Raw genomic sequence first — 19,748 nt, forward strand, 5'->3', positions numbered from 1 at the left:
AAAAAAAAAAATTTAAATTTCATGACAATTCTTGCACTTGTTGGTGTCAAAGTGTGTGAGTCTACAATCAGAAAGAGATGACCTGCTTCAGAGGCATCCCAAGGAAAAATATTTGCTGTCCAAAAAGACCATCATTGTAAAAGTAGTTGGACAATGGACATGAAGTAAAACAATTAAAAAAAACAGACCTTCTGTAGTGAATTGCTCAAGGACAAACGAATGGAAGATTGATTTGTTTGGCCACAGTAACAGCAGTCGTGTTTGGTGCAGACCAAAAACATCTTTTCAGGATAAGAACCACATTCCAACTGTGAAGCATGGCTGTAGAAATCTCATCTCCATTCATCTGGACCTAAAGTTGTCAAAACTGACAACCTCAGCTGAGACGGTGAGTATCCGAAAGCTTATCAACAGCATGGCTGCACAACAACTAAAACCAGAATATCAACTTGAGTGGAATGTCTCAATATCCAATCTCAAACTCCAACATCTAAAAAATGATGCTATGAAAAAGAGTACAGCACGTAAGCTCTTAATTTTCAGTGGTGAAGGAAGTAAACACGATTTTTTAACTTGAGTAAAAGCAGCAATACCACAGTGGTGAAAGAGTATGAATCTGCAATGCATTTTAAATTCCTCAAATCACTGTGGCAGAGTGAGAAGGGCAATAAATACCTTTGAAGTGCACTAAAGAAAAAGATCTGAAAACGGAAATGCATAATTAAAATGAAAAGGTATCGGCACCTTAAGAATGTGTTTAAGTACAGTACTTGATTAAATATACTTCCTGACATCAGATATACTTCCAATCAATCAGAAAGACATATTTCCGGAGCAGGAGGTGTGTTTGGCAGCGCACAGAAAAATAATGACTTGTGCAGAACACACATTTTAGGACCTAATTGGACTTTATGGCCAATATTTGATTTGTCCCACTTCAAGGTCAATTCAAACACCTGAAGTTTCCGTCAATACAAACACAGTTTTAACTCCCACCTTTCAATCCAAATTCAATTCTAATTCTGCACTTAGTAAAGACACGGCGGCTTCGAACTATCTCACCCTTGAAAATTAATGATTAGATGGACAAAAAACATTCAGTATCTGGAGAAATGGTCAATTCCTTTATGGCATTAAAAAGTCAACTAAATGTATGTGCACTTCAAATTCCAGCCTGTCCTTCTCTTTTAAATGTTGAAGAGTTATTAAAACTGCCCTCGGTGAGCCTGTTAATCAAATCGGTACTAGCAGGAGAATTAGTGTTTCTCAATAAACAAGGCTTTTTTTAGTGGAGCATTTTTTCATTTAATAAGTGAATTCTTCTTCTGATATTAGAGATATTTTATCTTCACGCGTTATCAGTCACAGCTATTGCTTTTTTCTGAATGGTCTCTACTGCATTAATTGTTAACTCCAACTCCAACTGTGTACATTGGCAACATGATTTCAGATCAAAACATCATTCCAATCACGAATATAAATTGCTCTACGATGGTGGTGAAGCAATAGTGTACCCTGCACCCAGAAACTGGAAATCAGTTTGGGGATTATGGTATAATTTTAGTTTTGGAAGACTTGAGTTGTTACTATTCTCATCAAATTGAGAGGATTTTTCAATGTATCTTCTGACTCGTCTCTCTCTCCACTACAACAGCATCTCTGCTAATTATTTGTTGTATTATCCTCCAGGACGTGTGAACTAGAGAGGTGGTGGAAATGATGTTTGGGAGCTTCCAGAGAGAGGAAAAGAAAAAGAAAAAAGAAATAAAAGAATCCAGCATTTTAGGGACTGATCCATGTAGCCGGATTCACTGTTCACATCTCCCAATTGAAGGAGGACTTGCATGCACACGGCCGGGAAGCGGATCTGACACTCTAAAATCGGCTCAGGGACGCTCTTAGTGAATTTTCGCACATTAATGCTTTTAGAGCATCCACAAACATATGCACACACATGCGTGTACACACAAACACACACACATACATACATATACACGCACGCACGCATGTGCACACACACACACACACACGCACACACGCACACACACCCCTCATCCCTTGCTAATTCCTCTCTTCTCCTCCCTCTTTTCGTCTCCTCTCCTCCCTCATCCTCCCTTCGCGGGCTGCCAAGCTAAGCCCAGAGCAGTTAAATAATCACTAAGGCTTCCAGCTGGCAAAATATGCTGCAGTTTTTTTGGGGTTTTTTTTCAGAGAAGAGGGAATATAGCAGGGACGGGAGGACACAACAGCGGCATGCCAATATGTATTGATATTGTGCTGACAAAACGTGTTTGTGCACGCTTGTATGTGTGTCCCCCCCCCCCACCCCCCTCTGGGAGGCGGGGGGGGGGGGGGGTGGAGTGGAGTAGGAAATTGTTAGTATGAAATACTTCATTTGAAGAGGCCTATTTTATTGGCAGCCTGTTTAGATGAAGTTTTCAAGGCTTCCTTGAACTGCGAAAGAGATCATTGCAACAGCACAAAAAGACACTAAGGACCTGACTGCAGGAAAAAGGAAAAGCAAACTCCAAACTTAAAAAAAGAAGTCTCTTTTGTGTGTAGATTTCCCTCTTGCTGTTTGTTACTATGACTGTTTGTCGCTGTGTCTTAAAGAGGGAAAAAAAGGAAAATAGTGAATTTAAACTCTCAAAAATTATCTCTTCGACCTGATGTAATAAATTGCAATTCTTGCATTGCAACCCCACATTCCCCTGACATCGGGTCAATTTTTTTTTAATATTTTTTTTATTTTAGTTTATCTTTATCAGGGCACTCTGCAATGCGGCAAAATAAAGAAAAATTGGGATACAGAATGCTGTTTACTGGTACAGAATGACCCCCCCCCCACCTCCTTAAATAACAATTTAGCTGGAAGTATTCCTTCCAATTTAATAATTTTTTTGGCCTTCAAAGCTGGACGGTTAAGTTATTTTCTACAACAGTAAACCAGCTTTGGGAGCTTAATACCTACAGTATCTGCCACTGAAAGCAACTAAAGCAAGAAAAGCTTAAAGCCAGGCTGTTGAGTTTGGACACAGACAAATACACATGGATGCACATGAACGAACACACACACACACACACACACACACACACACACACACACACACACACACACACACACAAATATCATGTTTGAGCATTCCTTCCAGCTCAACATAGTATCAGGTACCTAAATAAAATATTGGCCCATGGGTCATATCTGTAAATATGAGCACTTCAAAGGAGCTCATGGCCACTGGGTTCTCTGTCTCACACACACACACACACACACACACACACACACACACACACACACACACACACACACACACACACACACACACACACACACACACACACACACACACACAATCTTGAGTTTAATTCATGTATTTTTAAAGTTGAGTTGCCATCGTGTTTTCGGGTCGAGCTACTGTGTCGATAACTTTATCTCGTGAAATAGCCCCCAAAACACCCAACCGCCCGGTGGAGCCTTTTAAAAGTGTGGCTCCTCTCCGCGACACTGATTTATGCTACTTACTTAGTGAAGACAGGAGGTGGTAAGTAAATCAATCATACAATCAGTCAGCCATTTAGAGTGGCAGTTGGTCTGTCAGTCAATCATCCTCTCTGTCATGTATATCTCCCCCTCTACTGGTATATCTCCCTCTTTCTCTATATTTCTGTCTGTCTCCATACACCATACACCATACACACACACACACACACACACACACACACACACACACACACACACACACACACACACACACACACACACACACACACACACACACACTCACCACTCAAACACACTTCACACAGACTGGGTGTAACAAGCAGCAGGGATTTTTTTGATGGCGGCTATTTTTAGCAAGTTGTATCTCGGTGGGTTTGGTAATTTTCTCTCCTCAGTAACAGTTACCATGCAGAGGCTGTTGTTATGAGGAGCAGTCCGAGGCGGCCAATCATCTGCCTCCCTGCATGACGGATGGGCAGACAAGGCATTTGGCATGTCGGCATGAAAGGGAGAGAGTGAGAGAGAGAGAGAGAGAGAGAGAGAGAGAGAGAGAGAGAGAGAGAGAGAGAGAGAGGCCCGAGAGGTTGTGGCGGGTGACAAAAACAGAGACCGCTGTGTTTGTTTGCCCATTAGAACACCTGAGGACCCCTCAGATGCACACTGTGTATGTAAACAGATAGAGCACACATATACTGAATGGATTTACCTTAATGTCCACACCAGCACATGAGGTAATAGGCAAGCAAAGGCTGCAGCATCTGTGGAGGCGAATCATAAATTATATCAGCAGACATCTCAGATTTCACAGTCCTGAAACAGCCAAATGAAATGATTTCAAAGCCGTGTTTGCAATTTCACACTTCTCTCATCATGTTCGGTCTATATTGATTGGTAATAGTAGGAGCCTACATTTGTAGAGGAGCTTTATTTTATTTTTTTATTATTATTTTTTTTTTGGCTATGCAGGAATCGTAATGGTTCAAATATTCAGCAAAATGCAAAAGAAAACAAAAAAGTCAGCTATAATCTCTGCAATACCTGTGCTGCTGACTACATTAGTGTTTCCAGCTGACTCGGCAAAAACTCAGGCTCTTATTGGACTGCCAGCAAACAAATGAGCAATATTAATAAAAAGAGCAACACCAAAACAGAAGGAAAACAGCTTATCAGTTACATGCAGCCTTTTCCACTCCCATATTGAAAAGAACATGATGTTAGTGTCTACGAGTATATTTTTAGATGCACTAATCATTTACTACGACTCTCACTGGCAGTTTCTGAATGTGGAAAACAACACTTTCTCTCATGAATTCATGAGAAATAAAACCCACCTGAATTTAACACACTCAGGTTTTTTTTTTTTTCTTCTTTTTTTTGCTGATACAGCTTTAATCTGTCTAGTCTGAGCAGCAGCTCGGGGCAGCTAATGTTAGCCAACTTTGAAGCTGTGGTGTGGGGACTTTTAACATATAAATGAACTTCTATTACATTCGAGTTCACAAAGTGCTGATTGAGCCGACCACTGCCAGAAGAAGGTCTCTTGTATTTCACAGTGCACAAAAGATATTAAACCTGGTGTCTGGTGAGACATGTGCGTGCATGCTGGGCATGCTCTACGGGCGATGAGAAAAACGATGCATCAAGAGTTTCCCAAAAAAGGGAAAATTAGAATATGTAACACTGCAGGTGCAGAGTAGCAGTCGTCGAAATACAACCGTGTTGGATACACTTGGCTACCTCTTATAGCTAGTGAAGGCAACTTTATCAGTGTTATATGTGTTTTTAGCCCTTATTATGTTACTCTGAGAGCTGTAGCAGCGAGCACGGTAGCAGTTGAAAGGGCTTTAAAACTCCATTTTGGGCTGGCAGTGAAGCTCGAGACTTGTTGGTGTCAGCGTTAAAAGAAGTGCTTCAAGGTGACGGATATTTGTTATATTTGGCTGAACACATTTTATAATATGTGTTCAAGCTAAAACAGTAAGACCTTCTAGATATTGTGGCGTCACAAATAGTGCCAAGTCATTTTTGCTCTCTTGTGGACTCCTACCTTGTGCTGCTTCACACAATGTTGAAGTAGAGCTCTCCTTAATTGCGGTCAACTGTTGCCACAGCGACTAAAGTCACTGAGCTTGGTTTTAAGACCCTTGTTAATGACTACATATACACTCTGTTGTTGTGAGCAGGACTGAGCCAGAAGCAGACATGCTCCGGGTGATACTGCGACAATTTGAACACAATTTCCTGAGTAAAATGTACCATCTACCGCTGAACAACAATACATGTTGTTTTGTTGGTTTTTTTTGCTTTCCCCCAGGACGCTCAAATGGATTCGTAGAGTCGGGTTAGGTAAACCTCTGATGGACAGACGGTGGAAAGGGGAGTGAGAAGCAAAAAACAAAAGGAGAAGATGGAGAATCAGAGCTGCGAGGAAAGCTGGTGATTTGGACAAAACAAAAAAGAGAAACATTTGAAGGTTGTTGGATGGTTAATGGAGGAGAGACGGTGAGCTCTGCCGCTGTGACAGTAAAAGAGGTGGGTGAAAAAAGATCAGAGTTTTCAGAGGGGCCACGAGGAACAAGACGAACGAGTCAAAACAACCCGGAAAGCTGTTACAGAGTGCTGTTGTCTGCATCTCCTCCACTTTTTCCTTTTACATACTCCTAAACCTCCACACATTTTGCAGGAGGTATTTAATCTTTCACCATGGTTTAATTATTTATTCCATCATTTGCTTTTCCCCAATATTTATGCTTCAAGTGAGGAGCTGGAGCCTATTTTCGCTTCCACTGATTGGATGGCAGAGGCATCTTTGTGATGTGGCTCTGGCTGTCTGTTCTGGCCGCGGTTGTTGTTTGTCTGTCTGTCTGTCTGTCTTCCTAATAGGTTCTTGGTGTGTTAGTCATCAGGCACAGCACCTGAGGCCAGTGCTCCACGGCTGCGGGTGCCAGCTTTGACAAGAGATGTTTTCCCACCCTCCATGTACCATGACACACTTGTTTGTGTTGCTTTAACTTTACAGGGCCCATAAATCATATAGCTCACCTCCCTCCCTCCATACACACACACACACACACACACACACACACACACACACACACACACACACACACACACACACACACACACACACACACACACACACACTGTATACTGAAGCTGACTATACTGACTTTAGCACCTCATGGATTTTTTTTTTGTTGCGTTTTTATTGACAATGCTAACATGCTCAGGTTTAGCAGATATAATGTTCGCAAACTTAAGATGGCACATTTTTGGACCAATTCAAACATGTACCTTGATAATGTTTAACAGCTGAACAATATATTGACAAATCCTTCAATGGTTATCAAGTTTGTACTGAATTTTTTTGTTCTTTCTTTCTTAAGTCTCGTGGTGGCACTAGAGTCAGTGCTAAAGGTTCATCGTGTGAGGACCACGAGTATTTTACTGCAAATAATCCAATAGTTGTTGAAATACTTCAGTCTTGAACCAACAGTGACATCATCCATTTGTTCGTCAACGGCCGTTACGAAGCCTCGAGTTCGGATTTTGGCCGTTGCCATCTTGGTAGTTCGGAGCGGTTTTGGAGCCAGAAGTGACCATATTTACACAAGTCATTGGGGTGAGAGCGTTGGATCTCACTCCATCTGAATGGAAACCCTACGATATTTCGTCCCGCCCACCGATAGCCGCAGCCTGACTGCACCACAGGCCTGCCAATCAAACAGACACACCATCAGAAACACAGCTTTTTGAGGCTTATTTTCAAATTAATCACGGAATTTAATTTCAGGTGGACCACCAGAAAACCAATGAGAATGAATGACATTAGCCAAGAACACCAAAATTACTTGTGGGGAAAAAAAATAATTATTGACTTCATATATTGTGAGAGAAGTTGAATGAGAGTCTATGGAGCCAGAGGCTGTTTGGAGACAACCTCTAGTGGCACTCTGTGGTATTGCAAGCTTAAGGTGCTTCCGCATTAGCCTCAATTTTCAGATCTGGAAGCTACGTCCACTTTTATTTAGTCTATCCAACTCGCAGATGTTTTTTAGTTTCGTATTATTTTGCTTTAAACAATACGTTTTAATTTGCTACTTTATACGGGTCCCAAAACTGGAAAGGGTGCCAGACTAGAATTGGTTCAATTCATTTTTAAAGAGGAAAAGGATTTCCTTCATTTTGTCCACCATCTCCTCCAATGGAATATCTTTCAAAACAATCTCTTACTCGCCAGTAAGAACAGGAGGAACGATTTGCAAAAAGCCAAACCTGTTGTGATGTTTGAAGACGGGCTTGTTCAGGTTTGGTATGCTTTGAAGGTTTTAACACTGCTAATGTGACAGCTGCCTTCCTTTTGGATTCTTTGTGAGGTGTGTATAATTTCCGGTTATAGCTAATCCCAACACACCGACTATCACATACTGTAAATGTATCTACCACTTTATCGGGTTAAAGAGTTAAGCGAAAACACAATGTCCATCGCTTACCATCGTTTTGCTCACCTCTTTCCCACGTAACTAAAAATGAACGTGAATGCTGAGGGAGAGGAGTACTGCACAGGTGTTAACACTGCTATTGATATGCTCCAGGGCAGTTAGGACAGTGCAAACTGTCCCCGAATAATACAAAAAAAAAAAAAATGTATTCAGAATGATCACATCTTTGTAGAAGTGTAAGTCAGTGAATCAGTGAAGATACACGAATGGTCATTTTTGCAAAATTGGGAAATAAGACTTTAAATATAGTTTTAAATGAGCACAACTAAACTCTGCTTTATCCAATATTCCACAATAGTGCTTGTAGTGTGCCTGAATACTGTCAGTCAGTCAGTCAACCAATGTTGGGTCAATTACGAAGAGCATCGAAGCAACACACTGTAGCCAGGAGGTTGCAGCTGAAGAGAGTTAAAGCCATGCAGACATAATTGGGCTGGTTAGAGATTGTGACTGGGATATTTCCATGGTAATATAAAGCTCATTTGGCAGTAAGAGGTGAGATTACCATTAATGAATCTACAAAGTTTAAAGGCTCTGTTCTCAGTGCGAACTGTAATTTTAAAATGATGGCTGAGAATTGATTCTCTGGTTGGCGGTAATGACAGAAAACTGTTTTTGTAAACACACACCAGCTGAACTATTGCAGGAATTATTTTCACATTAGAAAACCTTTATGATGCTCAGGCTAAAGATTTTGTTTTTATTCTTTCAGTAATGCTAAGGTGATATGAGGAGTATTATAAGTGCAGATATCTATTTCAGAGATTATAACTAAGCATAGTTGATTGCCGCTGTCATTTTTCATACCTAATGACATAACTTTTAAATATTATGTTTTAACAAATGTAATCAAAACATGAGCATTTCTCTTATTATCTTTTCCGTTACTCCGTGAATCCAAACATGGAGTTCTATAATTTGGATGTCTTCAGTATTTTTTTTACAGTCGTAAAATTTATGAAAATGAGTAGGTGTGTCACAACGTTGGTTTCATACTATACCGCCAATAAATAATGAAAATATTATATTAATCATGAATATGACTTAGATATAACAGAAATAATATAAATACTTCAATGTTCTCTAAACCACTAAGTGACAGTTTATGGCACAAATTTACATCTAGCTTAGCTTGGAATGTACTATATATGTATGGCTTGCTGACATTATTAAATTCGTTTGAAGAGAGAAGATCAAGAACAAAGCTTCTTGTAGACAGTTGCCTGCTAACAGTAAGAAATCCTTTGATAAGTGCAACGAGTTGCTCTTTGAGTTTAACTCTCAGTGGGTTGAAAGCTTTTGAGTTTCAACTTTTAGTGTATAGACACTCCACTTCCACTTCTCCACAGCAAGTACAATTTCACAGTGTGTGTGTGTGTGTGTGTGTGTGTGTGTGTGTGTGTGTGTGTGTGTGTGTGTGTGTGTGTGTGTGTGTGTGTGTGTGTGTGTGTGTGTGTGTGTGTGTGTGTGTGTGTGTGTGTGTGTGTGTGTGTGTGTGTGTGTGTGTGTGTGTGTGCGCGCGCCCAGAAGACGAGGCAGGTGTAGTTCTGCTGGAACTGAATGGTCTACCGTGCTGGTTTGATCACCACAAGCAACACAGACTTCATCTGCTGATAACCGGCTGCAACCAGTGTGACCATTTGGACCCATCCTTCACCACCTACGCAAACCTCATTAAAAACATTTTAAAAAAAAGCTTTTTCTTGAGGTAAAAATCACAGGAAACTTCCACGGAAGTTTTTCAACATTAAGATTGACTACCAGACACATTCCTGGTATCCCTTAACGCTGCAAACGACATAAATTTCAGAGCAGAGTCACTGTGACATTAATGGCAACCCCAGCCAGGTCACAGTGAAATGCATATGGCATCCGACAAATGTAATTGGAGAGCGGTTTATGTATTCAGGTGCTTGCGTGTCCAACTATTCCCCTCCAAACTACATTCCTCCAATCCCCCTCCAAACGTACATACATACTGTTTTTGTTTTTTGTCAGCAGCAGTTTTTCCATCGTACCATCGGTAACGGTTACAGAAAACGTCAACAAACAAAAAAAAAGTACCTGAAAAATAGTGGTGGTTCTTGTGGATGCTGCGTTTCACACAGCTGATGACACACAGAGTGTCTGTGCCTTGATAACCCAAGATATAGAAAATGTATGCTTACATTTCAGGGTTTTAGGTTATAATTGTGTTTTTACAGGCAATACCTCACAGTTCACAACACATGATTATACAACTACAGGCACGTGTTAGCTCCAATTTTGTTTGTGTGTGTCATAGCCTTAGGGGACAGGAAATAATCATATTTTTTTTCCATATGCACACATCTTTTTATCACATCCCTTCCAAAAATAGAGCACTATTTTTACTGCTAGAAAGTCTGCCCTCTGCTAAGGTCATTTTTAAGGGGCGGGGTCAAAGGGTCAAGGGTTATGATGAGAGGCTGTGGATGAAAGCAGTGAAAGAGGGCTGGTGTACAAGGGGCAAAAAAATTGCAGGGGGTCAGGGGAGGGTCAAGGATAAATGTTGCAGTCATTTGAAATTGTGGATAGCCGAGTTGGTTGAAAAGGGGAACACACACACACACACACACACACACACACACACACACACACACACACACACACACACACACACACACGATACGTATGGTTCTTCTAAAGGATGAAGCTCCCCTGAGACTGGAGACATGTTCTCACCTGGTGTTGCCCCAGGGTCTGCTCTACACGTTTTCCTTCTCGGGGAGCCATGATGCAACTGCTTCACAGGAAAACATAGGTTGTCAGTCATTTTTATAGCTCCTGACTGTTGGTGTTTCAATTGATATGGGATCCCAGTTCAGAGCTCAGCTCCTGGATCATACTGCATTGATTAAAGCTTCGTTTTAACAAAGATATGGCCACTCGTAACTTGTTTTTGAACTGGAATCGAATTTAGTTTGATGTGCAATGTGAGTGGGTTTACAACAATTTATTTTATTTTTAAATATTTGAGGAGTACCACTGTCTGATTTCCAAAAAAGGCTGCTGTTAATATTACAAGTGAACAATTTGTACATGTTGTGGCTGTAGTTCTTGGCTGAGACTGCTTTGATATAAAACTAAACTTTGCTGCTCAAAAGAAAGACCATATTGTGTGCATCTTGCAGCCATCTGCAGCTCCATATTTTATTTTATTTTATTTTTTTACCTCCTACTCCCTTTGTCTTCAGCATTGTTGAGGGCAGTGTTTTTGTTTGTTTAAACTTTATTGGAGCCAGAACAAAACTGACTGGGGACTCCATGCAAGCATTAAGTGCGAGTACCCACATCCATTTTTTTTGTCTGCTGATCGGGCCAGTGTGTGTATAAAAGGAGCAGGTTCTGGCTGTGCAGAAAAAGGCTGATTAAAATGTGTAATTGGAGTTAACACGATGTACTACAATAATAAAAAAAATGTTTTAATTTTTTTTTTTTTTAAAGTACAGTATCTGCACAGATTAAGGCACCTTCCGTGCAGTTTCATCTCATGATACCAGATTGTCTCAGGGCACCATGGGAGGACAGGATCAGCTTAACCACTAATGATGCTCCTTAGAGGACTATACAGTATATGTACTGGGGAGTTATTAGATAACCACCTCTTATTGTTGGTCTGATATTAATTACTAATGATTTCAAGAAAAAAGTAGTAACACCACCGCTCTTTATTTTAACTGTGTAGTTGTATAAAGAGTGGCATTCATATTTGCCTACACTTTGTGTTTTTAGTACAAATCTTTCCATAATAGTGAAAAAAAATGCAACAGAAAAAAAGACAACATTCTGGACTTTCAACACATATTCAAATTGATTTCATCCTCAGTGTAAACATCAATACAACTGCTTTGTTATATTAATGCAAAAAATAATTATTGTCAAATAAACTCGTGTGTTTTAAATGTTTTTTAAAGTACAGACAGCAGATGCAGCCACACAAACCTAGAGAACTGTGTATGCACACACAACACATCTCTATAGCTATTTTGATTACTTGTTATCGCTGAAGAGAGACACACACACACACACACACACACACACACACACACACACACACACACACACACACACACACACACACACACACACACACTCTTCAGGTGCGCCTGTCTGTCTCGCCAGCACTCCTGCTCTCTGGAGTTCAGGTATAACAACACATTTCCAAAACTGACATTTAATCCAAGCAAACAAATCACCGTGGAGATCCCCCACCATTCCATAAGCCGAAATGTATTTGTGGTCCGATATACACACCGTCTCACACACACATACACACACAGTGCGTGCACACAGTCACAGTAATATTACAGAACATCGCTCTCAGGGCCCGTCCAGACTGTCAGGGGAATATGCTTATTTGTGATTTTATTGGAGAAAACGGTGTCCTCCATTTCCATTATTGGAACCATCTCACGGCCCCCCTGGGCTTTCAGGAATAGACGTATCTGCATGTGTGTGTGTGTGTGTGGGAGGAGGGAGGGGGTATATGCAGTGGGGGTCTGCGTTGTCGTTAAGCAGGTAAAGGTAAATCCCCTCTCTATCTGCTGAATTTATGGAGATTCATTTGCCCGCCAAAACTGACATGGCTGAATATTACAGCGGTTATTCGTATGTTCTTCATGGAAGCTCGGCGTTTAAGCCAGCATTCCTCCGTGTTTGTTTGTGCGTGTCTGTTGGTTCGTGTTTAATGTGTGTGTGTGTGTGGGGGGGGGGGGGGCCGTTGGATAAAGAGAGAGAGAGAGAGAGAGAGACGGAAAGAGAACGAGAAGGCGAGAGAGTCAGCACTCCAAAAAAAAAAATTAAAAAAATGGAAGTTTTCTGACAAGCTAAGCCGACTTAAAATGCTTACCAGGGGCCATATTGAATAAAGATGATGGGTTTAGCTAGGTGTGGGGGTGGGGGGAGGTGGGGGGGGGGCGAACTGGAGGCTGTGTGGGAAAAGGGTTACACCAGGGACAAGGGGAGAAGTGTGTGTGGGGGGGGGGGTGTATACAAATCTCTGCAGGCATTCTTGAAGCGGGTTAAGAAATAAGAGAATGCATTTACTTGGGTATTAAACATGCGAGTAGACCTCATGATGCTTCGTTTTAAAAGTGTGTTCGTGCCGAGGTAGAGGGCTCAGCAGAGATCCATTATCGTTGCCAGTTCTGGGGAATTAGCTTTTATTTTGCCCCCTTGTTCTTTTGTTCGTCTTTATTATGAAAGCACAGAAAATTCAGCAGAGAAGAGAGAGAGAGAGAGAGAGGAGAGCAGAGCACGACGGGAGCCGGAGAAAGTTGAGGCTTCAGTAGGCTGCGCTGACACTAATGATTTCTGACCTCTACCGGACAAACAGCCAGATTTTTCAATCCTGTGTTGCTTCTCCTCTAACTCCCTCTGCCTCTGTTGTCTCGGGGGCATTGCTTCACACCATTATTTGGGTGGAATTAGCTTTTACCACTATCTTTCCTCTGTTCGTCTCCCCTTCACCTCCTTTCGTAACCTGTTCCTTACTTTTACTGGTTCCTCCTCCCTATTTTTCCATCGAGCCTGCTTTCGTTTCCTTTCCCTTTACACGTGGTTCCCTTCTCTCTTTTCGTCTGAATCTTTTTTCTTCCTTGTTTCGCATCACAATTCTCATCTTTTATTTTTTTTATATTCTCCTCTCCTTCCCTTTTCTCTTCTGATATTCTTTCTTATTATCTCTCTCATTTCTTTGTTTTCTCCATTTTCTTTCTCCCCCCGAACTTCCTCTTTTCTCATTCTGCCTCCCCGCATCACCCTTCCTTTTCCAATATCCTCTCCTTTCTTTATCTTTCCTTTTCATTCCTTCAGTTTTTTCCAGGTCTGTCTTATCCTCTCCTCCTCCTCTTTTCCCCTTCTGCTCTTGTACCTTTCATCCTTTTCTCACCACTCCCCTCTCCTCCCCTCCCTCTCCTCTTCTTTCCCCTTCATTTAGCCCTGTAGGCTTTGGATGCTAAGGGAAACAGCAGACCGCAGCTCTGTCCATCTCCATCTCTCTCTAGACCCGACCTCGCCTCCCCTCCCCTCCATCTCCACCCCTCTCCTCTTACTTCCCTGTGTGTCCAGAGGGTGTCAGCCGCCAGTGGTTACTCCCATCCATCCGGCTGACCACCAGGCCATGCCGCGGCACAGACACTGATCTGATGTGACAGCTCTCTCATTATTTAAAGTCAGAGCCACTCTGTTTGCCTGTGTGTTTGCCTGAGTGTGTGTGTGTGTGTGTGTGTGTGTGTGTGTGTGTGTGTGTGTGTGTGTGTGTGTGTGTGTGTGTGTGTGTGTGTGTGTGTGTGTGTGTGTATTTGGAGGTTGACTAAGAGTGTGAGTGTGTAAGTGCCAGTCTGACTGCCTGTGTGAGTCTTTGCCCTTCTTTTCCAAGGGCCAATGAGGAGAGAAGAGGTGCGAGCTTAATGAAGTGAGCATTTGATTGGGAGCCAGAGAACCATATCAGTGTTAAAGGGAAAGAAAGAGAGGGAGACATTGATGGTCTTGTTTGGGCAGGAAAGTCTTTTTCTTAATCAAAGCGAATTGGAAGTCGAGAGAGAGGAAGCAGGTGAAAAACATCTTGAACTATTTTCAGTCTTGCTTTCCTGCACTGTTTTCTCTCTCGTAGGGTTAAAATGACTGCTTTGCTTTTCGTGAAGACTTTGTTGCCAGGTGAGCCTTACAACGTGCATCTCGAGTGCAAGTTGCAAAGTTGCTAAACGGTCCACAGGAAGCAAAGCCATCAAATACCACCTTCACAAAGTAACCTAGCAACACCAGTTGTTTGTATACACATAAACACTGTTGTTTAGCAACCATAGAAAATACGCAAAGACTTATGCACCACCTCGTGTCAACTCTTGTTGATAATCAACCACAACATCGGTACAAATGTCCACTTTTCAAAGCATAATCTTCGTGGGCACTTAATCAAGTGCCGAGAGGCTGAGTTGGGTTGACATTGGACTTGAGAGAGAGAGAGAGAGAGAGAGAGAGAGAGAGAGAGACAGAGAGAGACACACAGACGCACAACACTTTCTGTCGCTCTCTCTCCGTCCACGTCCTGTGTGTTTCTCCTTCACTCATATTCACAGCTCAAACCAAGACTGTTTGACTTTTGACAGCTATTTGGCCGCAGACCACCGAGGACAATATAACCCAATAAACATCAACCCGCGTGCACAAACACAGCTACACACACACACACACACACACACACACACACACACACACACACACACACACACACACACACACACACACACACACACACACACACACACTCTCTCTCTCTCTCTCTCTTATATAGCGGGTAGAAGCACTGGCCTGATTTACCTCAGCACTGGAGCTCTCAACTGCCCAGGGCTGAAAACCTAAATTGAAGTGACCCTGAGTCAGCTTAAGCAAACTTAAAGAGAAGAGGGGGTGAAAAAAGTGAGATGTAAGAGAGACTCAAATAGCTGAGGCGAACATGCAGCTGTCAGATACCGAATGTCAACAAGGTGCTGAGACGAGGTCAGTCACAGACACTTTTTAAACTCCTCCTGGATTTCCCATAACAGGCAGATATTTGGGACTCTATAACACATTTGGCAAACGAGCACAGTCATGTAGGATCCGAGCTCCTGTAGACACCCACCCGCACCCCACACTCTCCTGGGTCCCTCTGTCCTCATGGATATAAGAGGCAGTATATCCACCTGTGGCCTGTGGATGTAATGAGGTTGGAGCGAGCACAGGCTTCTCCTTGGGCTCTAATACCTGTGTCTGTCGTTGCTGGTGTGTGTTAGCTTGAAGCTTGTACTCCATTGTGTGTGTGTGTGTGTGTGTGTGTGTGTGTGTGTGTGTGTGTGTGTGTGTGTGTGTGTGTGTGTGTGTGTGTGTGTGTGTGTGTGTGTGTGTGTGTGTGTGTGTGTGTGTGTGTGTGTGTGTGTGTGTGTGTGCGCACCCCTCTCCAGGCTGTAATACATGGTGGACTATTTCAGACCATGCCCCTGTATCTGTCTCCATTCATATTGGCTGCTCGCTACCTGAGGGCTGCTGAGGCCCTCTGACCGATATTAAAGGAAGGAAGTCCGCTAGCAGCAATTCTATATGAGGAAACACAATTGGAGGCATGACTTTATTGTCTTAAAGGTGCAGTTCAACTACAAGTTAAGTCAGGAGGCAGGCTGCAAACAGGATTAAATGATTAAATGGTGGGAGAAAGCGTGGCTTCATTGCAGATTTATTGTCGGGTCAAAAACGAAGGTAGAGAGGCAGGCTGCTGGATTGATGGGGAGAAGTCAAATGAAGGCAGGGAGGACGGCATTACACTGCAGTCGGCTGTTCATTGCTCTGAATCAAAAGTGCAATAAAGGACCACAACACTGTGTTTGTGTACTGAAGAATCGCAGAGGAAATAATGGCCATCTTTTTTTTATAACCATGTGATTTCAACTGAGCATAAAAATGTGGCAAACTGAATGCAAAACTGACATAAAGCAAGATGAGAAATATTCCTAAATCAATAACTTATTTTCTCACCTTTTTAGAGGAATACAAAATATAAAAATCTATGTTACGAATATCAAAACCCCTCTGGGCTTGAAATGTATTTCTGAAACAACACCTGTGGACTCCTGCTGATCAAAATTCATACAGGGAAAAAAAAAAAAAAAGAATCAATATGCAGAGAAACTCCACTCAAACCAACACGCAGCACAATTTACCTTTTTGTTGCCCTTTCGTACGATTAGTATGTTTTAAAAACACGTCCCAAAATATAGAAAATGAACAGCCTCTGATTGGGTCACAATGTGCCAATGGCAAACTTTAGGGGAGAAAGTTCAAATCTATTTTCTTTTGTACCCCTTATTTAGAAGTGTGTTTTTTTTTCTTTTCTTCCAAAGGTATGTTCATGATCCCATAGATACCTTCTGTCGGGCCGAAAAGACAACATGTTTGCCCGGGGGCGAAAAGCTAAGTTTGAAACCAATATTTTCACCGGCCACTGCCTGCAGCCGGCGCAGCACACAGGACCGATGGTGCGGGGAAGAAGAATCGAAAAGCGAAACGATGCAGTTTTGTGGAAATTATTGGCTTTGTTTGGCAAACATTATGCCATTACCGCCAGAGAGTACACCCACTGTGAGATAAGTATAAAAAAAAAAAAAAACAACAACAAAAAAAAGAAAAATTCGTGACGTTTTGTTTAAGGTTTGCATTTTCACGTGGTAGTCCGTTCTCTACAAGGAAATCTTTTTGAATCTCTGTCTGAACTTTATTTCAGTGTGGGTGTTCCAGTTTGAAATTCTTGCAGCTGATGCTTGAAAGCGAAGTAATCCTTCTAGTCGAAGAGTGCTTTGCCGATGAGCGTTTATCCCGAGCCCCTCCAATTTGACACCGGTTCAACCTACAGTCAGTCTTTTGGCGGGTTGGCAGGCTGCCACATTAGTTATGCCTCGTGTAATTTTGTCAGCGAGTTGGGATATGTGGATCTGAAGATGTGGGTGTCAAGCCATGAATTTGATATCATGGGAAAGCTTTTAGGTTCACGATCCAATCTTTTTACATGTTACAATGAAAATGTTACACAGCAAATATGCTGAGTGGAATATCGTGGAAACAGTGAAAGAGTCCGATTTCTGGAGTTAAATGTCAAAGTTAGACTACAGCTTGTGTTCAGGGACACTCTTTGGCCGAGTAATACTTTGGTATTTAGTCACTGGGTGTTGAGGAAGCATGAAACGACACTACTTCTGGGGTTTTATTGTGCAGCTTTGTTGCTGTTTTAGCATTTCCCAACATGCCTTAGTATCTTATTTTTTTTGTAACGTTTGCGAATAAAGCAACCAAACCAAATCAAAGTGATGGGCAGAAAGTATATTTACTTTGTTATAATAATTGATGGTGACTTATTATTTTTTAATCTTTTCATGTGTTTTTTTACATTTGTGTCTCGTACAGTGGAGGCTGTGGACTTCCTCTGAAGCCTTCGATCTGTGTCTGAAACAACTTCTACTAATCTGTCCAGAGTGAAAAGGAAACCATTATTACCTGTTGAATCTTCTACGGCTTGTTTGTCGGGATTTTTTCTGTCTATCTCAGTCTCTCTCTCTCTCTCTCTCTCTATTCTGTACCTGCATCAGGATCCTCTCAGAATTTGGCACATTTTCCAAAGCATTATCTCTTCGCCAGTAGGTGTATTGATCAGTTTCTTCCCACGAGAGAATGTGAATGTTTGTATGCAGCAACTTGAATAAGAATTTGACCCGGTTCTGACCCTCCACACACACTTGACTCATCAGTATCATCTTCTATCCCTGGTGCACGGCCCATCAACATGAACCCAGAGGCAGCACTTTAAATGACATCAATCGATAAAGGTCTCCATGTCATGATGACCCATGACCCCAACTTTGTACACAGAAGTCAGCACTGACATTTTTACAACAAATGATGGTGTTTAAAGTGAAGTAAAAAAAAGAAAAATGTAATAAAATAAAAAAGTGACTGTTTAAGAAAACAAGAAGAAACTACTCAAGTTAATCTTTTTATTCATTCTTTGATCTAAAGCTATGACCATGACACAACCAGGACATCCTCAGTGGCAGAGAGTTTAAAAAAGAAGGCACTGCCCACTGAGTTATCCACAACAGAAAGTTTACTTTAACATGATAAACAACAATGAATATTATATTGGAAAATATGGCCAAATGTTTTTTTTTAAAATCAAACGGCAACCACCAGTGATGCCGCCCATCGGTTATACAGCCCAGAGTTTGGATTTTTGGCTGTCGCTTTTCTGCCAGTTCGGAGCCACTAAAGACCATATTTAGACAGCTGGGTGGATCCGACACTATCTGATTGGCAAACCGACAACACTACGTCCCGCCCACCGATAGCCGTAACCTGACTGCACTGGGGCCTGTCAATCAAACAGACACGCCCTGGAATTTTGAAGCTTATTTTCTAAATAATGACAGAATTATTTTCAGATGGACCGACAGAAAACCGATAAGAAGGAGCTAACAACACATAAATAACTGGTGGACACGTTTTATTGACTTGGAGTTTTATGAGAGAAGTTGAATGAAAGTCTATGGAGCTCGAGGTTTTTTGGAGCCGACCTCTGGTGGCATGCGGTGGTATCGCAGCATAAGGCACTTCCATGTCGGTCTCATTCTTCCGGAAGCTACGAACACTTTTATATGCAGTCGGCGGTTTTCATGCAAGTCTTTCTTCAACAGCATGTACAGGGTAAAAGCAATAAAATGACAATAAAAATAAAGGTGATAAAAAAAAATGTAATGTCATTTTTTTTTTTTTTTATGCACATTATATACAAATAAAACCGAATAATATAAAATTAAACAACAGTGCAACAGTGTTAATGACGAAGGATGGATTTGGCCAGAGGTGAACTATGGTAAAGTCTTATTGCAGTGGGCAGGAATGAGTCTCCTGTATCTGTCCTTGTGACAGCGGCGCTGGACGAGTCTGTTGGAGAAAGTGCTCCGCGGTGCCGGCAGGAGGTGGTGGAGAGGGTTGGTCCGGATGATCCAATATGGATAACAGTTTGTTCAGCGTCCTCTTCTCCTAAACCTTTTCCAGACTGTCCAGTTTGCAGCCAATTATGGAGCCGGCCTCATTAACCCGTTTGTGAAGTCTGTTGGTGTCGATCACCATCGTCTCTGGTATTGGCCACGTTCAGAAGCAGCTGATTTCTACCAGCTCAGGTAGAACACGAAAAGGTG

This window comes from Brachyistius frenatus, unplaced genomic scaffold, assembly GCF_029030835.1.
Source record: "Brachyistius frenatus isolate BFR_SWC_R1_liver_20210118 unplaced genomic scaffold, ASM2903083v1 Contig_346, whole genome shotgun sequence".
Taxonomy (NCBI): Eukaryota; Metazoa; Chordata; class Actinopteri; family Embiotocidae; genus Brachyistius; species Brachyistius frenatus.